Source organism: Hyla sarda, chromosome 3 (assembly GCF_029499605.1).
Source record: "Hyla sarda isolate aHylSar1 chromosome 3, aHylSar1.hap1, whole genome shotgun sequence".
Lineage (NCBI taxonomy): Eukaryota > Metazoa > Chordata > Amphibia > Anura > Hylidae > Hyla > Hyla sarda.
In genome coordinates this window covers 6,249,302-6,270,418 of record NC_079191.1, presented here as the reverse complement: position 1 = coordinate 6,270,418, position 21,117 = coordinate 6,249,302, and the positions used below count along the sequence as shown (strand labels likewise).

Sequence of the window (21,117 nt, the reverse complement as noted above, 5' to 3'; positions counted from 1 at the left end):
AATGATAAAGTCAAATCGAACAGGTATGTCGCTTTGTCTAAAAAAATTAAGAGTCAGTCCCATATTTCTACCCGTGGACCTTCCGTTTGTTAGGTGAATGTGATCATTACAACACTATAGAAACTAGATGAAAGCTACCAGAACGGTGTAAGCAAACCACTCCTGCATAAAAATAGAAAGTTTCCTCATGCAATAGTCAAAAACATCTGAAACTCCTTGTTTCTGCCCGGTTTCGAACCAGGGACCTTTCGCGTGTGAGGCAAATGTGATAACCACTACACTACAGAAACCTGGCTGTTGAGCCACCAACCACCCACCTGCCCACCCTCTTTTGCTTTCCACATTTAGTCACAAGAATTAAAAGCGAATGGATGAAAATAATGGAGTGAAAGTGAACAGATGTGGCCTTTGGTCTAAAAGCAAGAGGAAAGCCCATGTTTCTGCCCGGTTTCGAATCGGGGACCTTTCGCGTGTGAGGTGAACGTGATAACCACTACACTACTGAAACCTGGCTGATGAGCCACCAACCACCCACCTGCCCACCCTCTTTCGCTTTCCACATTCAGTCACAAGAATTAAAAGCGAATGGATGAAAATAATGGAGTGAAAGTGAACAGGTATGGCCTTTGGTCTAAAAGCAAGAGGAAAGCCCATGTTTTTGGCCGGTTTCGCACCAGGGACCTTTCGCGTGTTAGTCGAACGTGATAACCAATACACTACAAAAACCTGGCTGGTGAGCCACCACCCACCTGCCCACCCTCTTTCGCTTTCCACATTCAGTCACAAGAATTAAAAGCGAATGGATGAAAATAATGGAGTGAAAGTGAACAGGTATGGCCTTTGGTCTAAAAGCAAGAGGAAAGCCAATGTTTCTGCCCGGTTTCGAACCAGGGACCTTTCGCGTGTTAGGCGAACGTGTTAATCACTACACTACAGAAACCAGATGAAAACTCGCATGGCCGTCGTTGCAAGCAAAGGATACCAGATTGACAAATGAAAACAGGGTTTCATCGTGCAATGGTCCGAAAGCCAAAAACATATGGATGTTCCATGTTTCTGCTATCTATCAAACTGGGGACCTTGGGTGTGTGAGGCAAAGGTGATAAACACTACACCTCCAGAAACTTGCTCTTCATGGAACCTGCTAACAGTGCAAGATCCAAAATGACGAAAATGATAAAGTCAAATCGAACAGGTATGTCGCTTTGTCTAAAAAAATTTAAGAGTTAGTCCCATATTTCTACACGTGGACCTTCCGTTTGTTAGGTGAATGTGATCATTACAACACTATAGAAACTAGATGAAAGCTACCAGAACGGTGTAAGCAAACCACTCCTGCTTAAAAAAAGGAAAGTTTCCTCATGCAATAGTCAAAAACATCTGAAACTCCTTGTTTCTGCCCGGTTTCGAACCAGGAACCTTTCGCGTGTGAGGCAAACGTGATAACCACTACACTACAGAAACCTGGCTGTTGAGCCACCAACCACCCACCTGCCCACCCTCTTTCGCTTTCCAAATTCAGTCACAAGAATTAAAAGCGAATGGATGAAAATAATGGAGTGAAAGTGAACAGGTATGGCCTTTGGTCTAAAAGCAAGAGGAAAGCCCATGTTTCTGCCCGGTTTCGAACCAGAGTCTTTCGCGTGTTAGGCGAACGTGATAACCACTACACTACAGAAACCAGATGAAAACTCGCATGGCCGTCGTTGCAAGCAAAGGATACCAGATTGACAAATGAAAACAAGGTTTCATCGTGCAATGGTCCGAAAGCCAAAAACATAGGGATGTTCCATGTTTCTGCTATCTATCGAACTGGGGACCTTGGGTGTGTGAGGCAAAGGTGATAAACACTACACCTCCAGAAACTTGCTCTTCATGGAACCTGCTAACAGTGCAAGATCCAAAATGACCAAAATGATAAAGTCAAATCGAACAGGTATGTCGCTTTGTCTAAAAAAATTAAGAGTCAGTCCCATATTTCTACCCGTGGACCTTCCGTTTGTTAGGTGAATGTGATCATTACAACACTATAGAAACTAGATGAAAGCTACCAGAACGGTGTAAGCAAACCACTCCTGCTTAAAAAAAGAAAGTTTCCTCATGCAATAGTCAAAAACATCTGAAACTCCTTGTTTCTGCCCGGTTTCGAACCAGGAACCTTTTGCGTGTTAGGCGAACGTGAAAACCACTACACTACAGAAACCTGGCTGTTGAGCCACCAACCACCCACCTGCCCACCATCTTTTGCTTTCCACATTCAGTCACAAGAATTAAAAGCGAATGGATAAAAATAATGGAGTGAAAGTGAACAGGTATGGCCTTTGGTCTAAAGGCAAGAGGAAAGCCCATGTTTCTGCCCGGTTTCGAACCAGGGACCTTTCGCGTGTTAGGCGAACGTGATAACCACTACACTACAGAAACCAGATGAAAACTCGTATGGCCGTCGTTGCAAGCAAAGGATACCAGATTGACAAATGAAAACAGGGTTTCATCGTGCAATGGTCCAAAAGCCAAAAACATATGGATGTTCCATGTTTCTGCTATCTATCGAACTGGGGACCTTGGGTGTGTGAGGCAAAGGTGATAAACACTACACCTCCAGAAACTTGCTCTTCATGGAACCTGCTAACAGTGCAAGATCCAAAATGCCGAAAATGATAAAGTCAAATCGAACAGGTATGTCGCTTTGTCTAAAAAAATTAAGAGTCAGTCCCATATTTCTACCCGTGGACCTTCCGTTTGTTAGGTGAATGTGATCATTACAACACTATAGAAACTAGATGAAAGCTACCAGAACGGTGTAAGCAAACCACTCCTGCTTAAAAAAAGAAAGTTTCCTCATGCAATAGTCAAAAACATCTGAAACTCCTTGTTTCTGCCCAGTTTCGAACCAGGGACCTTTCGCGTGTGAGGCGAACATGATAACCACTACACTACAGAAACCTGGCTGTTGAGCCACCAACCACCCACCTGCCCACCCTCTTTCGCTTTCCACATTCAGTCACAAGAATTAAAAGCGAATGGATGAAAATAATGGAGTGAAAGTTAACAGGTATGGCCTTTGGTCTAAAAGCAAGAGGAAAGCCCATGTTTCTGCCCGGTTTCGAACCAGGGACCTTTCGCGTGTGAGGCGAACGTGATAACCACTACACTACAGAAACCAGATGAAAACTCGCCCGGCCGTCGTTGCAAGCAAAGGATACCAGATTGACAAATGAAAACACGGTTTCATCGTGCAATGTTCCGAAAGCCGAAAACATATGGATGTTCCATGTTTCTGCTATCTATCGAACTGGGGACCTTGAGTGTGTGAGGCAAAGGTGATAAACACTACACCTCCAGAAACTTGCTCTTCATGGAACCTGCTAACAATGCAAGATCCAAAATGACGAAAATGATAAAGTCAAATCGAACAGGTATGTCGCTTTGTCTAAAAAAATTAAGAGTCAGTCCCATAATTCTACCCGTGGACCTTCCGTTTGTTAGGTGAATGTGATCATTACAACACTATAGAAACTAGATGAAAGCTACCAGAACGGTGTAAGCAAACCACTCCTGCATAAAAATAGAAAGTTTCCTCATGCAATAGTCAAAAACATCTGAAACTCCTTGTTTCTGCCCGGTTTCGAACCAGGGACCTTTCGCGTATGAGGCGAACATGATAACCACTACACTACAAAAACCTGGCTGTTGAGCCACCAACCACCCACCTGCCCACCCTCTTTCGCTTTCCACATTCAGTCACAAGAATTAAAAGCGAATGGATGAAAATAATGGAGTGAAAGTGAACAAGTGTGGCCTTTGGTCTAAAAGCTAGAAAAACCCATGTTTCTGCCCGGTTTCGAACCGGGGACCTTTCGCGTGTGAGGCGAACGTGATAACCACTACACTACTGAAACCTGGCTGATGAGCCACCAACCACCCACCTGCCCACCCTCTTTCGCTTTCCACATTCAGTCACAAGAATTAAAAGCGAATGGATGAAAATAATGGAGTGAAAGTGAACAGGTGTGGCCTTTGGTCTAAAAGCAAGAAAAACCCATGTTTCTGCCAGGTTTCGAACCGGGGACCTTTCGCGTGTGAGGCGAATGTGATAACCACTACACTACTGAAATCTGGCTGAAGAGCCACCAACCACCCAACTGCCCACCCTCTTTCGCTTTCCACATTCAGTCACAAGAATTAAAAGCGAATGGATGAAAATAATGGAGTGAAAGTGAACAGGTATGGCCTTTGGTCTAAAAGCAAGAGGAAAGCACATGTTTCTGGCCGGTTTCGAACCAGGGACCTTTCACGTGTTAGGCGAACGTGATAACCAAGACACTACAGAAACCTAGCTGGTGAGCCACCAACCACCCTCTTTCGCTTTCCACATTCAGTCACAAGAATTAAAAGCGAATGGATGAAAATAATGGAGTGAAAGTGAACAGGTATGGCCTTTGGTCTAAAAGCAAGAGGAGAGCCCATGTTTCTGCCCGGTTTCGAACCAGGGACCGTTCTCGTGTTAGGCGAACGTGTTAATCACTACACTACAGAAACCAGATGAAAACTCGCATGGCCGTCGTTGCAAGCAAAGGATACCAGATTGACAAATGAAAACAGGGTTTCATCGTGCAATGGTCCGAAAGCCAAAAACATATGGATGTTCCATGTTTCTGCTATCTATCAAACTGGGGACCTTGGGTGTGTGAGGCAAAGGTGATAAACACTACACCTCCAGAAACTTGCTCTTCATGGAACCTGCTAACAGTGCAAGATCCAAAATGACGAAAATGATAAAGTCAAATCGAACAGGTATGTCGCTTTGTCTAAAAAAATTAAGAGTTAGTCCCATATTTCTACACGTGGACCTTCCGTTTGTTAGGTGAATGTGATCATTACAACACTATAGAAACTAGATGAAAGCTACCAGAACGGTGTAAGCAAACCACTCCTGCTTAAAAAAAGGAAAGTTTCCTCATGCAATAGTCAAAAACATCTGAAACTCCTTGTTTCTGCCCGGTTTCGAACCAGGGACCTTCCGGATGTGAGGCGAACGTGATAACCACAACACTGCAGAAACCTGGCTGTTGAGCCACCAACCACCCACCTGCCCACCCTCTTTCGCTTTCCAAATTCAGTCACAAGAATTAAAAGCGAATGGATGAATATAATGGAGTGAAAGTGAACAGGTGTGGCCTTTGGTCTAAAAGCAAGAGGAAAGCCCATGTTTCTGCCCGGTTTCTAACCAGGGACCTTTCGCGTGTTAGGCGAACGTGATAACCACTACACTACAGAAACCAGATGAAAACTCGCATGGCCGTCGTTGCAAGCAAAGGATACCAGATTGACAAATGAAAACAAGGTTTCATCGTGCAATGGTTCGAAAGCCAAAAACATAGGAATGTTCCATGTTTCTGCTATCTATCGAATTGGGGACCTTGGGTGTGTGAGGCAAAGGTGATAAACACTACACCTCCAGAAACTTGCTCTTCATGGAACCTGCTAACAGTGCAAGAACCAAAATGACGAAAATGATAAAGTCAAATCGAACAGGTATGTCGCTTTGTCTAAAAAAATTAAGAGTCAGTCCCATATTTCTACCCGTGGACCTTCCGTTTGTTAGGTGAATGTGATCATTACAACACTATAGAAACTAGATGAAAGCTACCAGAACGGTGTAAGCAAACCACTCCTGCTTAAAAAAAGAAAGTTTCCTCATGCAATAGTCAAAAACATCTGAAACTTCTTGTTTCTGCCCGGTTTCGAACCAGGGAGCTTTCGCGTGTGAGGCAAACGTGATAACCACTACACTACAGAAATCTGGCTGTTGAGCCACCAACCACCCACCTGCCCACCCTCTTTCGCTTTCCACATTCAGTGACAAGAATTAAAAGCGAATGGATGAAAATAATGGAGTGAAAGTGAAGAGGTGTGGTCTTTGGTCTAAAAGCAAGAAGAAAGCCCATGTTTCTGCCCGGTTTTGAACCGGGAACATTTCGCGCGTTAGGCGAACGTGATAACCACTACACTACAGAAACCAGATGAAAACTCGTATGGCCGTCGTTGCAAGCAAAGGATACCAGATTGACAAATGAAAACAGGGTTTCATCGTGCAATGGTCCGAAAGCCAAAAACATATGGATGTTCCATGTTTCTGCTATCTATCGAACTGGGGACCTTGGGTGTGTGAGGCAAAGGTGATAAACACTACACCTCCAGAAACTTGCTCTTCATATGGAACCTGCTAACAGTGCAAGATCCAAAATGCCGAAAATGATAAAGTCAAATCGAACAGGTATGTCGCTTTGTCTAAAAAAATTAAGAGTCAGTCCCATATTTCTACCCGTGGACCTTCCGTTTGTTAGGTGAATGTGATCATTACAACACTATAGAAACTAGATGAAAGTTACCAGAACGGTGTAAGCAAACCACTCCTGCTTAAAAAAAGAAAGTTTCCTCATGCAATAGTTAAAGACATCTGAAACTCCTTGTTTCTGCCCAGTTTCGAACCAGGGACCTTTCGCGTGTGAGGCGAACATGATAACCACTACACTACAGAAAACTGGCTGTTGAGCCACCAACCACCCACCTGCCCACCCTCTTTCGCTTTCCACATTCAGTCACAAGAATTAAAAGCGAATGGATGAAAATAATGGAGTGAAAGTGAACAGGTATGGCCTTTGGTCTAAAAGCAAGAGGAAAGCCCATGTTTCTGGCCGGTTTCGAACCAGGGACCTTTCGCGTGTAAGCGAACGTGATAACCAAGACACTACAGAAACCTGGCTGGTGAGCCACCAACCACCCACTTTCGCTTTCCACATTCAGTCACAAGAATTAAAAGCGAATGGATGAAAATAATGGAGTGAAAGTGAACAGGTGTGGCCTTTGATCTAAAAGCAAGAGGAAAGCCCATGTTTCTGCCCGGTTTCGAACCAGGGATCTTTCGCGTGTTAGGCGAACGTGTTAATCACTACACTACAGAAACCAAATGAAAACTCGCATGGCCGTCGTTGCAAGCAAAGGATACCAGATTGACAAATGAAAACAGGGTTTCATCGTGCAATGGTCCGAAAGCCAAAAACATATGGATGTTCCATGTTTCTGCTATCTATCAAACTGGGGACCTTGGGTGTGTGAGGCAAAGGTGATAAACACTACACCTCCAGAAACTTGCTCTTCATGGAACCTGCTAACAGTGCAAGATCCAAAATGACGAAAATGATAAAGTCAAATCGAACAGGTATGTCGCTTTGTCTAAAAAAATTAAGAGTTAGTCCCATATTTCTACACGTGGACCTTCCGTTTGTTAGGTGAATGTGATCATTACAACACTATAGAAACTAGATGAAAGCTACCAGAACGGTGTAAGCAAACCACTCCTGCTTATAAAAAGGAAAGTTTCCTCATGCAATAGTCAAAAACATCTGAAACTCCTTGTTTCTGCCCGGTTTCGAACCAGGGACCTTTCGCGTGTGAGGCGAACGTGATAACCACTACACTACAGAAACCTGGCTGTTGAGCCACTAACCACCCACCTGCCCACCCTCTTTCGCTTTCCACATTCAGTCACAAGAATTAAAAGCGAATGGATGAAAATAATGGAGTGAAAGTGAACAGGTGTGGCCTTTTGTCTAAAAGGAAGAGAAAAGCCCATGTTTCTGCCCGGTTTCGAACCAGGGACCTTTCGCGTGTTAGGCGAACGTGATAACCACTACACTACAGAAACCAGATGAAAACTCGCATGGCCGTCGTAGCAAGCAAAGGATACCAGATTAACAAATGAAAACAAGGTTTCATCGTGCAATGGTCCGAAAGCCAAAAACATAGGGATGTTCCATGTTTCTGCTATCTATCGAACTGGGGACCTTGGGTGTGTGAGGCAAAGGTGATAAACACTACACCTCCAGAAACTTGCTCTTCATGGAACCTGCTAACAGTGCAAGAACCAAAATGACGAAAATGATAAAGTCAAATCGAACAGGTATGTCGCTTTGTCTAAAAAAATTAAGAGTCAGTCCCATATTTCTACCCGTGGACCTTCCGTTTGTTAGGTGAATGTGATCATTACAACACTATAGAAACTAGATGAAAGCTACCAGAACGGTGTAAGCAAACCACTCCTGCTTAAAAAAAGAAAGTTTCCTCATGCAATAGTCAAAAACATCTGAAACTCCTTGTTTCTGCCCAGTTTCGAACCAGGGACCTTTCGCGTGTGAGGCGAACATGATAACCACTACACTACAGAAACCTGGCTGTTGAGCCACCAACCACCCACCTGCCCACCCTCTTTCGCTTTCCACATTCAGTCACAAGAATTAAAAGCGAATGGATGAAAATAATGGAGTGAAAGTTAACAGGTATGGCCTTTGGTCTAAAAGCAAGAGGAAAGCCCATGTTTCTGCCCGGTTTCGAACCAGGGACCTTTCGCGTGTGAGGCGAACGTGATAACCACTACACTACAGAAACCAGATGAAAACTCGCCCGGCCGTCGTTGCAAGCAAAGGATACCAGATTGACAAATGAAAACACGGTTTCATCGTGCAATGTTCCGAAAGCCGAAAACATATGGATGTTCCATGTTTCTGCTATCTATCGAACTGGGGACCTTGAGTGTGTGAGGCAAAGGTGATAAACACTACACCTCCAGAAACTTGCTCTTCATGGAACCTGCTAACAATGCAAGATCCAAAATGACGAAAATGATAAAGTCAAATCGAACAGGTATGTCGCTTTGTCTAAAAAAATTAAGAGTCAGTCCCATAATTCTACCCGTGGACCTTCCGTTTGTTAGGTGAATGTGATCATTACAACACTATAGAAACTAGATGAAAGCTACCAGAACGGTGTAAGCAAACCACTCCTGCATAAAAATAGAAAGTTTCCTCATGCAATAGTCAAAAACATCTGAAACTCCTTGTTTCTGCCCGGTTTCGAACCAGGGACCTTTCGCGTATGAGGCGAACATGATAACCACTACACTACAAAAACCTGGCTGTTGAGCCACCAACCACCCACCTGCCCACCCTCTTTCGCTTTCCACATTCAGTCACAAGAATTAAAAGCGAATGGATGAAAATAATGGAGTGAAAGTGAACAAGTGTGGCCTTTGGTCTAAAAGCTAGAAAAACCCATGTTTCTGCCCGGTTTCGAACCGGGGACCTTTCGCGTGTGAGGCGAACGTGATAACCACTACACTACTGAAACCTGGCTGATGAGCCACCAACCACCCACCTGCCCACCCTCTTTCGCTTTCCACATTCAGTCACAAGAATTAAAAGCGAATGGATGAAAATAATGGAGTGAAAGTGAACAGGTGTGGCCTTTGGTCTAAAAGCAAGAAAAACCCATGTTTCTGCCAGGTTTCGAACCGGGGACCTTTCGCGTGTGAGGCGAATGTGATAACCACTACACTACTGAAATCTGGCTGAAGAGCCACCAACCACCCAACTGCCCACCCTCTTTCGCTTTCCACATTCAGTCACAAGAATTAAAAGCGAATGGATGAAAATAATGGAGTGAAAGTGAACAGGTATGGCCTTTGGTCTAAAAGCAAGAGGAAAGCACATGTTTCTGGCCGGTTTCGAACCAGGGACCTTTCACGTGTTAGGCGAACGTGATAACCAAGACACTACAGAAACCTAGCTGGTGAGCCACCAACCACCCTCTTTCGCTTTCCACATTCAGTCACAAGAATTAAAAGCGAATGGATGAAAATAATGGAGTGAAAGTGAACAGGTATGGCCTTTGGTCTAAAAGCAAGAGGAGAGCCCATGTTTCTGCCCGGTTTCGAACCAGGGACCGTTCTCGTGTTAGGCGAACGTGTTAATCACTACACTACAGAAACCAGATGAAAACTCGCATGGCCGTCGTTGCAAGCAAAGGATACCAGATTGACAAATGAAAACAGGGTTTCATCGTGCAATGGTCCGAAAGCCAAAAACATATGGATGTTCCATGTTTCTGCTATCTATCAAACTGGGGACCTTGGGTGTGTGAGGCAAAGGTGATAAACACTACACCTCCAGAAACTTGCTCTTCATGGAACCTGCTAACAGTGCAAGATCCAAAATGACGAAAATGATAAAGTCAAATCGAACAGGTATGTCGCTTTGTCTAAAAAAATTAAGAGTTAGTCCCATATTTCTACACGTGGACCTTCCGTTTGTTAGGTGAATGTGATCATTACAACACTATAGAAACTAGATGAAAGCTACCAGAACGGTGTAAGCAAACCACTCCTGCTTAAAAAAAGGAAAGTTTCCTCATGCAATAGTCAAAAACATCTGAAACTCCTTGTTTCTGCCCGGTTTCGAACCAGGGACCTTCCGGATGTGAGGCGAACGTGATAACCACAACACTGCAGAAACCTGGCTGTTGAGCCACCAACCACCCACCTGCCCACCCTCTTTCGCTTTCCAAATTCAGTCACAAGAATTAAAAGCGAATGGATGAATATAATGGAGTGAAAGTGAACAGGTGTGGCCTTTGGTCTAAAAGCAAGAGGAAAGCCCATGTTTCTGCCCGGTTTCTAACCAGGGACCTTTCGCGTGTTAGGCGAACGTGATAACCACTACACTACAGAAACCAGATGAAAACTCGCATGGCCGTCGTTGCAAGCAAAGGATACCAGATTGACAAATGAAAACAAGGTTTCATCGTGCAATGGTTCGAAAGCCAAAAACATAGGAATGTTCCATGTTTCTGCTATCTATCGAATTGGGGACCTTGGGTGTGTGAGGCAAAGGTGATAAACACTACACCTCCAGAAACTTGCTCTTCATGGAACCTGCTAACAGTGCAAGAACCAAAATGACGAAAATGATAAAGTCAAATCGAACAGGTATGTCGCTTTGTCTAAAAAAATTAAGAGTCAGTCCCATATTTCTACCCGTGGACCTTCCGTTTGTTAGGTGAATGTGATCATTACAACACTATAGAAACTAGATGAAAGCTACCAGAACGGTGTAAGCAAACCACTCCTGCTTAAAAAAAGAAAGTTTCCTCATGCAATAGTCAAAAACATCTGAAACTTCTTGTTTCTGCCCGGTTTCGAACCAGGGAGCTTTCGCGTGTGAGGCAAACGTGATAACCACTACACTACAGAAATCTGGCTGTTGAGCCACCAACCACCCACCTGCCCACCCTCTTTCGCTTTCCACATTCAGTGACAAGAATTAAAAGCGAATGGATGAAAATAATGGAGTGAAAGTGAAGAGGTGTGGTCTTTGGTCTAAAAGCAAGAAGAAAGCCCATGTTTCTGCCCGGTTTTGAACCGGGAACATTTCGCGCGTTAGGCGAACGTGATAACCACTACACTACAGAAACCAGATGAAAACTCGTATGGCCGTCGTTGCAAGCAAAGGATACCAGATTGACAAATGAAAACAGGGTTTCATCGTGCAATGGTCCGAAAGCCAAAAACATATGGATGTTCCATGTTTCTGCTATCTATCGAACTGGGGACCTTGGGTGTGTGAGGCAAAGGTGATAAACACTACACCTCCAGAAACTTGCTCTTCATATGGAACCTGCTAACAGTGCAAGATCCAAAATGCCGAAAATGATAAAGTCAAATCGAACAGGTATGTCGCTTTGTCTAAAAAAATTAAGAGTCAGTCCCATATTTCTACCCGTGGACCTTCCGTTTGTTAGGTGAATGTGATCATTACAACACTATAGAAACTAGATGAAAGTTACCAGAACGGTGTAAGCAAACCACTCCTGCTTAAAAAAAGAAAGTTTCCTCATGCAATAGTTAAAGACATCTGAAACTCCTTGTTTCTGCCCAGTTTCGAACCAGGGACCTTTCGCGTGTGAGGCGAACATGATAACCACTACACTACAGAAACCTGGCTGTTGAGCCACCAACCACCCACCTGCCCACCCTCTTTCGCTTTCCACATTCAGTCACAAGAATTAAAAGCGAATGGATGAAAATAATGGAGTGAAAGTGAACAGGTATGGCCTTTGGTCTAAAAGCAAGAGGAAAGCCCATGTTTCTGGCCGGTTTCGAACCAGGGACCTTTCGCGTGTAAGCGAACGTGATAACCAAGACACTACAGAAACCTGGCTGGTGAGCCACCAACCACCCACTTTCGCTTTCCACATTCAGTCACAAGAATTAAAAGCGAATGGATGAAAATAATGGAGTGAAAGTGAACAGGTGTGGCCTTTGATCTAAAAGCAAGAGGAAAGCCCATGTTTCTGCCCGGTTTCGAACCAGGGATCTTTCGCGTGTTAGGCGAACGTGTTAATCACTACACTACAGAAACCAAATGAAAACTCGCATGGCCGTCGTTGCAAGCAAAGGATACCAGATTGACAAATGAAAACAGGGTTTCATCGTGCAATGGTCCGAAAGCCAAAAACATATGGATGTTCCATGTTTCTGCTATCTATCAAACTGGGGACCTTGGGTGTGTGAGGCAAAGGTGATAAACACTACACCTCCAGAAACTTGCTCTTCATGGAACCTGCTAACAGTGCAAGATCCAAAATGACGAAAATGATAAAGTCAAATCGAACAGGTATGTCGCTTTGTCTAAAAAAATTAAGAGTTAGTCCCATATTTCTACACGTGGACCTTCCGTTTGTTAGGTGAATGTGATCATTACAACACTATAGAAACTAGATGAAAGCTACCAGAACGGTGTAAGCAAACCACTCCTGCTTATAAAAAGGAAAGTTTCCTCATGCAATAGTCAAAAACATCTGAAACTCCTTGTTTCTGCCCGGTTTCGAACCAGGGACCTTTCGCGTGTGAGGCGAACGTGATAACCACTACACTACAGAAACCTGGCTGTTGAGCCACTAACCACCCACCTGCCCACCCTCTTTCGCTTTCCACATTCAGTCACAAGAATTAAAAGCGAATGGATGAAAATAATGGAGTGAAAGTGAACAGGTGTGGCCTTTTGTCTAAAAGGAAGAGAAAAGCCCATGTTTCTGCCCGGTTTCGAACCAGGGACCTTTCGCGTGTTAGGCGAACGTGATAACCACTACACTACAGAAACCAGATGAAAACTCGCATGGCCGTCGTAGCAAGCAAAGGATACCAGATTAACAAATGAAAACAAGGTTTCATCGTGCAATGGTCCGAAAGCCAAAAACATAGGGATGTTCCATGTTTCTGCTATCTATCGAACTGGGGACCTTGGGTGTGTGAGGCAAAGGTGATAAACACTACACCTCCAGAAACTTGCTCTTCATGGAACCTGCTAACAGTGCAAGAACCAAAATGACGAAAATGATAAAGTCAAATCGAACAGGTATGTCGCTTTGTCTAAAAAAATTAAGAGTCAGTCCCATATTTCTACCTGTGGACCTTCCGTTTGTTAGGTGAATGTGATCATTACAACACTATAGAAACTAAATGAAAGCTACCAGAACGGTGTAAGCAAACCACTCCTGCATAAAAATAGAAAGTTTCCTCATGCAATAGTCAAAAACATCTGAAACTCCTTGTTTCTGCCCGGTTTCGAACCAGGGAGCTTTCGCGTGTGAGGCAAACGTGATATCCGCTACACTACAGAAATCTGGCTGTTGAGCCACCAACCACCCACCTGCCCACCCTCTTTCGCTTTCCACATTCAGTCACAAGAATTAAAAGCGAATGGATGAAAATAATGGAGTGAAAGTGAACAGGTATGGCCTTTGGTCTAAAAGCAAGAGGAAAGCCCATGTTTCTGGCCGGTTTCGAACCAGGGACCTTTCGCGTGTTAGGTGAACGTGATAACCAAGACAATACAGAAACCTGGCTGGTGAGCCACCTGCCCACTCTCTTTCGCTTTCCACATTCAGTCACAAGAATTAAAAGCGAATGGATGAAAATAATGGAGTGAAAGTTAACAGGTGTGGCCTTTGGTCTAAAAGCAAGAAGAAAGCCCATGTTTCTGCCCGGTTTCGATCCGGGGACCTTTCGCGTGTGAGGCGAACGTGATAACCACTACACTACAGAAACCCAGCTGTTGAGCCACCAACCACCCACCTGCCCACCCTCTTTCGCTTTCCACATTCAGTCACAAGAATTAAAAGCGAATGGATGAAAATAATGGAGTGCAAGTGAACAGGTATGGCCTTTGGTCTAAAAGCAAGAGGAAAGCCCATGTTTCTGCCCGGTTTTGAGCCGGGGACCTTTCGCGTGTTAGGCGAACGTGATAACCACTACACTACAGAAACCAGATGAAAACTCGCATGGCCGTCGTTGCAAGCAAAGGATACCAGATTGACAAATGAAAACAGGGTTTCATCGTGCAATGGTCAGAAAGCCAAAAACATATGGATGTTCCATGTTTCTGCTATCTATCAAACTGGGGACCTTGGGTGTGTGAGGCAAAGGTGATAAACACTACACCTCCAGAAACTTGCTCTTCATGGAACCTGCTAACAGTGCAAGAACCAAAATGACGAAAATGATAAAGTCAAATCGAACAGGTATGTCGCTTTGTCTAAAAAAATTAAGAGTCAGTCCCATATTTCTACCCGTGGACCTTCCGTTTGTTAGGTGAATGTGATGATTACAACACTATAGAAACTAGATGAAAGCTACCAGAACGGTGTAAGCAAACCACTCCTGCCTAAAAAAAGAAAGTTTCCTCATGCAATAGTCAAAAACATCTGAAACGTCTTGTTTCTGCCCGGTTTCGAACCAGGGACCTTTCGCGTGTGAGGCGAACATGATAACCACTACACTACAGAAACCTGGCTGTTGAGCCACCAACCACCCACCTGCCCACCCTCTTTCGCTTTCCACATTCAGTCACAAGAATTAAAAGCGAATGGATGAAAATAATGGAGTGAAAGTGAACAGGTATGGCCTTTGGTCTAAAAGCAAGAGAAAAGCCCATGTTTCTGCCCGGTTTCGAACCAGGGACCTTTCACGTGTTAGGCGAACGTGATAACCACTACACTACAGAAACCAGATGAAAACTCGCATGGCCGTCGTAGCAAGCAAAGGATACCAGATTGACAAATGAAAACAGGGTTTCATCGTGCAATGGTCCGAAAGCCAAAAACATAGGGATGTTCCATGTTTCTGCTATCTATCGAACTGGGGACCTTGGGTGTGTGAGGCAAAGGTGATAAACACTACACCTCCAGAAACTTGCTCTTCATGGAACCTGCTAACAGTGCAAGATCCAAAATGCCGAAAATGATAAAGTCAAATCGAACAGGTATGTCGCTTTGTCTAAAAAAATTAAGAGTCAGTCCCATATTTCTACCCGTGGACCTTCCGTTTGTTAGGTGAATGTGATCATTACAACACTATAGAAACTAGATGAAAGCTACCAGAACGGTGTAAGCAAACCACTCCTGCCTAAAAAAAGAAAGTTTCCTCATGCAATATTCAAAAACATCTGAAACTCCTTGTTTCTGCCCGGTTTCGAACCAGGGAGCTTTCGCGTGTGAGGCAAACATGATAACCACTACACTACAGAAACCTGGCTGTTGAGCCACCAACCACCCACCTGCCCACCCTCTTTCGCTTTCCACATTCAGTCACAAGAATTAAAAGCGAATGGATGAAAATAATGGAGTGAAAGTGAACAGGTGTGGTCTTTGGTCTAAAAGCAAGAAGAAAGCCCATGTTTCTGCCCGGATTCAAACCGGGGATCTTTCGCGTGTGAGGCGAACGTGATAACCATTACACTACAGAAACTTGGCTGGTGAGCCACCAACCACCCACCTGCCCACCCTCTTTCGCTTTCCACATTCAGTCATAAGAATTAAAAGCGAATGGATGAAAATAATGGAGTGAAAGTGAACAGGTATGGCCTTTGGTCTAAAAGCAAAAGGAAAGCCCATGTTTCTGCCCGGTTTCAAACCGGGGACCTTTCGCGTGTGAGGCGAACGCGATAACCACTACACTACAGAAACCTGGCTGTTGAGCCACCAACCACCCACCTGCCCACCCTCTTTCGCTTTCCACATTCAGTCACAAGAATTAAAAGCGAATGGATGAAAATAATGGAGTGAAAGTGAACAGGTGTGGTCTTTGGTCTAAAAGCAAGAAGAAAGCCCATGTTTCTGCCCGGATTCAAACCGGGGATCTATCGCGTGTGAGGCGAACATGATAACCATTACACTACAGAAACCTGGCTGGTAAGTCACCAACCACCCAACTGCCCACCCTCTTTCGCTTTCCACATTCAGTCACAAGAATTAAAAGCGAATGGATGAAAATAATGGAGTGAAAGTGAACAGGTATGGCCTTTGGTCTAAAAGCAAGAGGAAAGCCCATGTTTCTGCCCGGTTTTGAGCCGGGGACCTTTCGCATGTTAGGCGAACGTGATAACCACTACACTACAGAAACCAGATGAAAACTCGCATGGCCGTCGTTGCAAGCAAAGGATACCAGATTGACAAATGAAAACAGTGTTTCATCGTGCAATGGTCAGAAAGCCAAAAACATATGGATGTTCCATGTTTCTGCTATCTATCAAACTGGGGACCTTGGGTGTGTGAGGCAAAGGTGATAAACACTACACCTCCAGAAACTTGCTCTTCATGGAACCTGCTAACAGTGCAAGAACCAAAATGACGAAAATGATAAAGTCAAATCGAACAGGTATGTCGCTTTGTCTAAAAAAATTAAGAGTCAGTCCCATATTTCTACCCGTGGACCTTCCGTTTGTTAGGTGAATGTGATCATTACAACACTATAGAAACTAGATGAAAGCTACCAGAACGGTGTAAGCAAACCACTCCTGCCTAAAAAAAGAAAGTTTCCTCATGCAATAGTCAAAAACATCTGAAACTTCTTGTTTCTGCCCGGTTTTGAACCAGGGACCTTTCGCGTGTGAGGCAAACGTGATAACCACTACACTACAGAAATCTGGCTGTTGAGCCACCAACCACCCACCTGCCCACCCTCTTTCGCTTTCCACATTCAGTCACAAGAATTAAAAGCGAATTGATGAAAATAATGGAGTGAAAGTGAACAGGTGTGGCCTTTGGTCTAAAAGCAAGAAGAACGCCAATGTTTCACCCGGTTTCGGACCGGGGACCTTTCACGTGTTAGGCGAACGTGATAACCAATACACTACAGAAACCTGGCTGCTGAGCCACCAACCACCCACCCACCTGCCCACCCTCTTTCGCTTTCCACATTCAGTCACAAGAATTAAAAGCGAATGGATGAAAATAATGGAGTGAAAGTGAACAGGTATGGCCTTTGGTCTAAAAGCAAGAGGAAAGCCCATGTTTCTGTCCGGTTTCGAACCAGGGACCTTTCTCGTGTTTGGCGAACGTGATAATCACTACACTACAGAAACCAGATGAAAACTCGCACGGCCATCGTTGCAAGCAAAGGATACCAGATTGACAAATGAAAACAGGGTTTCATCGTGCAATGGTCCGAAAGCCAAAAACATATGGATGTTCCATGTTTCTGCTATCTATCGAACTGGGGACCTTGGGTGTGTGAGGCAAAATGTGATAAACACTACACCTCCAAAAACTTGCTCTTCATGGAACCTGCTAACAGTGCAAGATCCAAAATGACGAAAATGATAAAGTCAAATCGAACAGGTATGTCGCTTTGTCTAAAAAAATTAAGAGTCAGTCCCATATTTCTACCCGCGGACCTTCCGTTTGTTAGGTGAATGTGAACATTACAACACTATAGAAACTAGATGAAAGCTACCAGAACGGTGTAAGCAAACCACTCCTGCATAAAAATAGAAAGTTTCCTCATGCAATAGTCAAAAACATCTGAAACTCCTTGTTTCTGCCCGGTTTCAAACCAGGGCCCTTTCGCGTGTGAGGCAAACGTGATAACCCCTACACTACAGAAACCTGGCTGTTGAGCCACCAACCACCCACCTGCCCACCCTCTTTTGCTTTCCACATTCAGTCACAAGAATTAAAAGCGAATGGATGAAAATAATGGAGTGAAAGTGAACAGGTATGGCCTTTGGTCTAAAAGCAAGAGGAAAGCCCATGTTTCTGCCCGGTTTCGAACCAGGGACCTTTCTCGTGTTTGGCGAACGTGATAATCACTACACTACAGAAACCAGATGAAAACTCGCACGGCCGTCGTTGCAAGCAAAGGATACCAGATTGACAAATGAAAACAGGGTTTCATCGTGCAATGGTCCGAAAGCCAAAAACATATGGATGTTCCATGTTTCTGCTATCTATCGAACTGGGGACCTTGGGTGTGTGAGGCAAAATGTGATAAACACTACACCTCCAGAAACTTGCTCTTCATGGAACCTGCTAACAGTGCAAGATCCAAAATGACGAAAATGATAAAGTCAAATCGAACAGGTATGTAAATTTGTCTAAAAAAATTAAGAGTCAGTCCCATATTTCTACCCGCGGACCTTCCGTTTGTTAGGTGAATGTGAACATTACAACACTATAGAAACTAGATGAAAGCTACCAGAACGGTGTAAGCAAACCACTCCTGCATAAAAATAGAAAGTTTCCTCATGCAATAGTCAAAAACATCTGAAACTCCTTGTTTCTGCCCGGTTTCAAACCAGGGCCCTTTCGCCTGTGAGGCAAACGTGATAACCCCTACACTACAGAAACCTGGCTGTTGAGCCACCAACCACCCACCTGCCCACCCTCTTTTGCTTTCCACATTCAGTCACAAGAATTAAAAGCGAATGGATGAAAATAATGGAGTGAAAGTGAACAGCTATGGCCTTTGGTCTAAAAGCAAGAGAAAAGCCCATGTTTCTGCCCGGTTTCGAGCCAGGGACCTTTCGCGTGTTAGGCGAACGTGATAACCACTACACTACAGAAACCAGATGAAAACTCGCATGGCCGTCGTTGCAAGCAAAGTTTACCAGATTGACAAATGAAAACAAGATTTCATCGTGCAATGGTCCGAAAGCCAAAAACATAGGGATGTTCCATGTTTCGGCTATCTATCGAACTGGGGACCTTGGGTGTGTGAGGCAAAGGTGATAAACACTACACCTCCAGAAACTTGCTCTTCATGGAACCTGCTAACAGTGCAAGATCCAAAATGACGAAAATGATCAAGTCAAATCGAACAGGTATGTCGCTTTGTCTAAAAAAATTAAGAGTCAGTCAAATATTTCTACCCGTGGACCTTCCGTTTGTTAGGTGAATGTGATCATTACAACACTATAGAAACTAGATGAAAGCTACCAGAACGGTGTAAGCAAACCACTCCTGCTTAAAAAAAGAAAGTTTCCTCATGCAATAGTCAAAAACATCTGAAACTCCTTGTTTCTGCCCGGTTTCGGACCGGGGACCTTTCGCGTGTTAGGCAAACGTGATAATCACTACACTACAGAAACCTGGCTGTTGAGCCACCAACCACCCACCTGCCCACCCTCTTTCGCTTTCCACATTCAGTCACAAGAATTAAAAGCGAATGGATGAAAATAATGGAGTGAAAGGGAAAAGGTATGGCCTTTGGTCTAAAAGCAAGAGGAAAGCCCATGTTTCTGCCCAGGGACCTTTCGCGTGTTAGGCGAACGTGATAACCACTACACTATACAAACCAGATGAAAACTCTCACGGCCGTCGTTGCAACCAAAGGATACCAGATTGACAAATGAAAACAGGGTTTCATCGTGCAATGGTCCGAAAGCCAAACACATAGGGATGTTTTATGTTTCTGCTATCTATCGAACTGGGGACCTTGGGTGTGTGAGGCAAAGGTGATAAACACTACACCTCCAGAAACTTGCTCTTCATGGAGCCTGCTAACAGTGCAAGATCCAAAATGACGAAAATGATAAAGTCAAATCGAACAGGTATGTCGCTTTGTCTAAAAAAAGTTAAGAATCAGTCCCATATTTCTACCCGTGGACCTTCCGTTTGTTAGGTGAATGTGATCATTACAACACTATAGAAACTAGATGAAAGCTACCAGAACAGTGTAAGCAAACCACTCCTGCTTAAAAAAGAAAGTTTCCTCATGCAATAGTCGAAAACATCTGAAACTACTTGTTTCTGCCCGGTTTCGAACCAGGGACCTGTCGCATGTTAGGCGAACGTGATAACCACTACACTACAGAAACCTGGCTGTTGAGCCACCAACCACCCACCTGCCCGCCCTCTTTCGCTTTCCACATTCAGTCACAAGAATTAAAAGCGAATGGATGAAAATAATGGAGTGAAAGTGAACAGGTGTGGCCTTTGGTCTAAAAGCAAGAAGAAAGCCCATGTTTCTGCCCGGTTTCGAGCCAGGGACCTTTCGCGTGTTAAGCGAACGTGATAACCACTACACTACAGAAACCAGATGAAAACTCGCATGGCCGTCGTTGCAAGCAAAGGATACCAGATTGACAAATGAAAACAGGGTTTCATCGTGCAATGGTCCGAAAGCCAAAAACATATGGATGTTCCATGTTTCTGCTATCTATCGAACTGGGGACCTTGGGTGTGTGAGGCAAAGGTGATAAACACTACACCTTCAGAAACTTGCTCTTCATGGAACCTGCTAACAGTGCAAGATCCAAAATGACGAAAATGATAAAGACAAATCGAACAGGTATGTCGCTTTGTCTAAAAAAATTAAGAGTCAGTCCCATATTTCTACCCGTGGACCTTCCGTTTGTTAGGTGAATGTGATCTTTACAACACTATAGAAACTAGATGAAAGCTACCAGAACGGTGTAAGCAAACCACTCCTGCTTAAAAAAAGAAAGTTTCCTCATGCAACAGTCAAATACATCTGAAACTCCTTGTTTCTGCCCGGTTTCGATCCAGGGACCTTTCGCGTGTGAGGCGAACGTGATAACCACTACACTACAGAAACCTGGCTGTTGAGCCACCAACCACCCACCTGCCCACCCTCTTTCGCTTTCCACATTCAGTCACAGGAATTAAAAGCGAATGGATGAAAATAATGGAGTAAAAGTGAACAGGTGTGGCCTTTGGTCTAAAAGCAAGAGGAAAGCCCATGTTTCTGCCCGGTTTCGAACCAGGGACCTTTTGCGTGTTAGGCGAACGTGATAACCACTACACTATAGAAACCAGATGAAAACTCTCACGGCCGTCGCTGCAAGCAAAGGATACCAGATTGACAAATGAAAACAGGGTTTCATCGTGCAATGGTCCGAAAGCCAAACACATAGGGATGTTCCATGTTTCTGCTATCTATCGAACTGGGGACCTTGGGTGTGTGAGGCAAAGGTGATAAACACT

General features: G+C 44.2%; 33 non-coding genes across 33 annotated transcripts; all 33 read right to left on the bottom strand.

Annotated features, from left to right (window-relative positions):
• Nucleotides 1–217: 217 nt before the first annotated feature.
• On the bottom strand, nucleotides 218–290 carry TRNAV-CAC (transfer RNA valine (anticodon CAC)). The gene has a single exon. It is a non-coding gene; the product is annotated as a tRNA-Val (tRNA).
• A 577-nt stretch (nucleotides 291–867) lies between these two features.
• On the bottom strand, nucleotides 868–940 carry TRNAV-AAC (transfer RNA valine (anticodon AAC)). Its single transcript has one exon. It is a non-coding gene; the product is annotated as a tRNA-Val (tRNA).
• Nucleotides 941–1,391: 451 nt separating this feature from the next.
• On the bottom strand, nucleotides 1,392–1,464 carry TRNAV-CAC (transfer RNA valine (anticodon CAC)). Its single transcript has one exon. It is a non-coding gene; the product is annotated as a tRNA-Val (tRNA).
• A 145-nt stretch (nucleotides 1,465–1,609) lies between these two features.
• Nucleotides 1,610–1,681, bottom strand: TRNAV-AAC (transfer RNA valine (anticodon AAC)). The gene has a single exon. It is a non-coding gene; the product is annotated as a tRNA-Val (tRNA).
• A 667-nt stretch (nucleotides 1,682–2,348) lies between these two features.
• Nucleotides 2,349–2,421, bottom strand: TRNAV-AAC (transfer RNA valine (anticodon AAC)). Its single transcript has one exon. It is a non-coding gene; the product is annotated as a tRNA-Val (tRNA).
• A 449-nt stretch (nucleotides 2,422–2,870) lies between these two features.
• Nucleotides 2,871–2,943, bottom strand: TRNAV-CAC (transfer RNA valine (anticodon CAC)). The gene has a single exon. It is a non-coding gene; the product is annotated as a tRNA-Val (tRNA).
• A 145-nt stretch (nucleotides 2,944–3,088) lies between these two features.
• TRNAV-CAC (transfer RNA valine (anticodon CAC)) lies at nucleotides 3,089–3,161 on the bottom strand. Its single transcript has one exon. It is a non-coding gene; the product is annotated as a tRNA-Val (tRNA).
• A 449-nt stretch (nucleotides 3,162–3,610) lies between these two features.
• TRNAM-CAU (transfer RNA methionine (anticodon CAU)) lies at nucleotides 3,611–3,683 on the bottom strand. The gene has a single exon. It is a non-coding gene; the product is annotated as a tRNA-Met (tRNA).
• Nucleotides 3,684–3,826: 143 nt separating this feature from the next.
• Nucleotides 3,827–3,899, bottom strand: TRNAV-CAC (transfer RNA valine (anticodon CAC)). The gene has a single exon. It is a non-coding gene; the product is annotated as a tRNA-Val (tRNA).
• A 1,308-nt stretch (nucleotides 3,900–5,207) lies between these two features.
• Nucleotides 5,208–5,280, bottom strand: TRNAV-AAC (transfer RNA valine (anticodon AAC)). The gene has a single exon. It is a non-coding gene; the product is annotated as a tRNA-Val (tRNA).
• A 667-nt stretch (nucleotides 5,281–5,947) lies between these two features.
• On the bottom strand, nucleotides 5,948–6,020 carry TRNAV-AAC (transfer RNA valine (anticodon AAC)). The gene has a single exon. It is a non-coding gene; the product is annotated as a tRNA-Val (tRNA).
• A 1,397-nt stretch (nucleotides 6,021–7,417) lies between these two features.
• Nucleotides 7,418–7,490, bottom strand: TRNAV-CAC (transfer RNA valine (anticodon CAC)). The gene has a single exon. It is a non-coding gene; the product is annotated as a tRNA-Val (tRNA).
• Nucleotides 7,491–7,635: 145 nt separating this feature from the next.
• On the bottom strand, nucleotides 7,636–7,708 carry TRNAV-AAC (transfer RNA valine (anticodon AAC)). The gene has a single exon. It is a non-coding gene; the product is annotated as a tRNA-Val (tRNA).
• Nucleotides 7,709–8,157: 449 nt separating this feature from the next.
• Nucleotides 8,158–8,230, bottom strand: TRNAV-CAC (transfer RNA valine (anticodon CAC)). Its single transcript has one exon. It is a non-coding gene; the product is annotated as a tRNA-Val (tRNA).
• A 145-nt stretch (nucleotides 8,231–8,375) lies between these two features.
• Nucleotides 8,376–8,448, bottom strand: TRNAV-CAC (transfer RNA valine (anticodon CAC)). The gene has a single exon. It is a non-coding gene; the product is annotated as a tRNA-Val (tRNA).
• Nucleotides 8,449–8,897: 449 nt separating this feature from the next.
• On the bottom strand, nucleotides 8,898–8,970 carry TRNAM-CAU (transfer RNA methionine (anticodon CAU)). Its single transcript has one exon. It is a non-coding gene; the product is annotated as a tRNA-Met (tRNA).
• Nucleotides 8,971–9,113: 143 nt separating this feature from the next.
• On the bottom strand, nucleotides 9,114–9,186 carry TRNAV-CAC (transfer RNA valine (anticodon CAC)). The gene has a single exon. It is a non-coding gene; the product is annotated as a tRNA-Val (tRNA).
• A 1,308-nt stretch (nucleotides 9,187–10,494) lies between these two features.
• On the bottom strand, nucleotides 10,495–10,567 carry TRNAV-AAC (transfer RNA valine (anticodon AAC)). The gene has a single exon. It is a non-coding gene; the product is annotated as a tRNA-Val (tRNA).
• Nucleotides 10,568–11,234: 667 nt separating this feature from the next.
• Nucleotides 11,235–11,307, bottom strand: TRNAV-AAC (transfer RNA valine (anticodon AAC)). The gene has a single exon. It is a non-coding gene; the product is annotated as a tRNA-Val (tRNA).
• Nucleotides 11,308–11,758: 451 nt separating this feature from the next.
• Nucleotides 11,759–11,831, bottom strand: TRNAV-CAC (transfer RNA valine (anticodon CAC)). Its single transcript has one exon. It is a non-coding gene; the product is annotated as a tRNA-Val (tRNA).
• An 873-nt stretch (nucleotides 11,832–12,704) lies between these two features.
• Nucleotides 12,705–12,777, bottom strand: TRNAV-CAC (transfer RNA valine (anticodon CAC)). The gene has a single exon. It is a non-coding gene; the product is annotated as a tRNA-Val (tRNA).
• A 145-nt stretch (nucleotides 12,778–12,922) lies between these two features.
• Nucleotides 12,923–12,995, bottom strand: TRNAV-AAC (transfer RNA valine (anticodon AAC)). The gene has a single exon. It is a non-coding gene; the product is annotated as a tRNA-Val (tRNA).
• An 874-nt stretch (nucleotides 12,996–13,869) lies between these two features.
• Nucleotides 13,870–13,942, bottom strand: TRNAV-CAC (transfer RNA valine (anticodon CAC)). Its single transcript has one exon. It is a non-coding gene; the product is annotated as a tRNA-Val (tRNA).
• Nucleotides 13,943–14,087: 145 nt separating this feature from the next.
• TRNAV-AAC (transfer RNA valine (anticodon AAC)) lies at nucleotides 14,088–14,160 on the bottom strand. The gene has a single exon. It is a non-coding gene; the product is annotated as a tRNA-Val (tRNA).
• A 449-nt stretch (nucleotides 14,161–14,609) lies between these two features.
• On the bottom strand, nucleotides 14,610–14,682 carry TRNAV-CAC (transfer RNA valine (anticodon CAC)). Its single transcript has one exon. It is a non-coding gene; the product is annotated as a tRNA-Val (tRNA).
• Nucleotides 14,683–14,827: 145 nt separating this feature from the next.
• TRNAV-AAC (transfer RNA valine (anticodon AAC)) lies at nucleotides 14,828–14,900 on the bottom strand. The gene has a single exon. It is a non-coding gene; the product is annotated as a tRNA-Val (tRNA).
• Nucleotides 14,901–15,349: 449 nt separating this feature from the next.
• TRNAV-CAC (transfer RNA valine (anticodon CAC)) lies at nucleotides 15,350–15,422 on the bottom strand. The gene has a single exon. It is a non-coding gene; the product is annotated as a tRNA-Val (tRNA).
• A 145-nt stretch (nucleotides 15,423–15,567) lies between these two features.
• Nucleotides 15,568–15,640, bottom strand: TRNAV-CAC (transfer RNA valine (anticodon CAC)). Its single transcript has one exon. It is a non-coding gene; the product is annotated as a tRNA-Val (tRNA).
• A 145-nt stretch (nucleotides 15,641–15,785) lies between these two features.
• TRNAV-CAC (transfer RNA valine (anticodon CAC)) lies at nucleotides 15,786–15,858 on the bottom strand. Its single transcript has one exon. It is a non-coding gene; the product is annotated as a tRNA-Val (tRNA).
• An 885-nt stretch (nucleotides 15,859–16,743) lies between these two features.
• Nucleotides 16,744–16,816, bottom strand: TRNAV-CAC (transfer RNA valine (anticodon CAC)). Its single transcript has one exon. It is a non-coding gene; the product is annotated as a tRNA-Val (tRNA).
• Nucleotides 16,817–17,705: 889 nt separating this feature from the next.
• On the bottom strand, nucleotides 17,706–17,778 carry TRNAV-CAC (transfer RNA valine (anticodon CAC)). The gene has a single exon. It is a non-coding gene; the product is annotated as a tRNA-Val (tRNA).
• Nucleotides 17,779–18,664: 886 nt separating this feature from the next.
• On the bottom strand, nucleotides 18,665–18,737 carry TRNAV-AAC (transfer RNA valine (anticodon AAC)). Its single transcript has one exon. It is a non-coding gene; the product is annotated as a tRNA-Val (tRNA).
• A 1,918-nt stretch (nucleotides 18,738–20,655) lies between these two features.
• TRNAV-CAC (transfer RNA valine (anticodon CAC)) lies at nucleotides 20,656–20,728 on the bottom strand. Its single transcript has one exon. It is a non-coding gene; the product is annotated as a tRNA-Val (tRNA).
• Nucleotides 20,729–21,117: the final 389 nt, after the last annotated feature.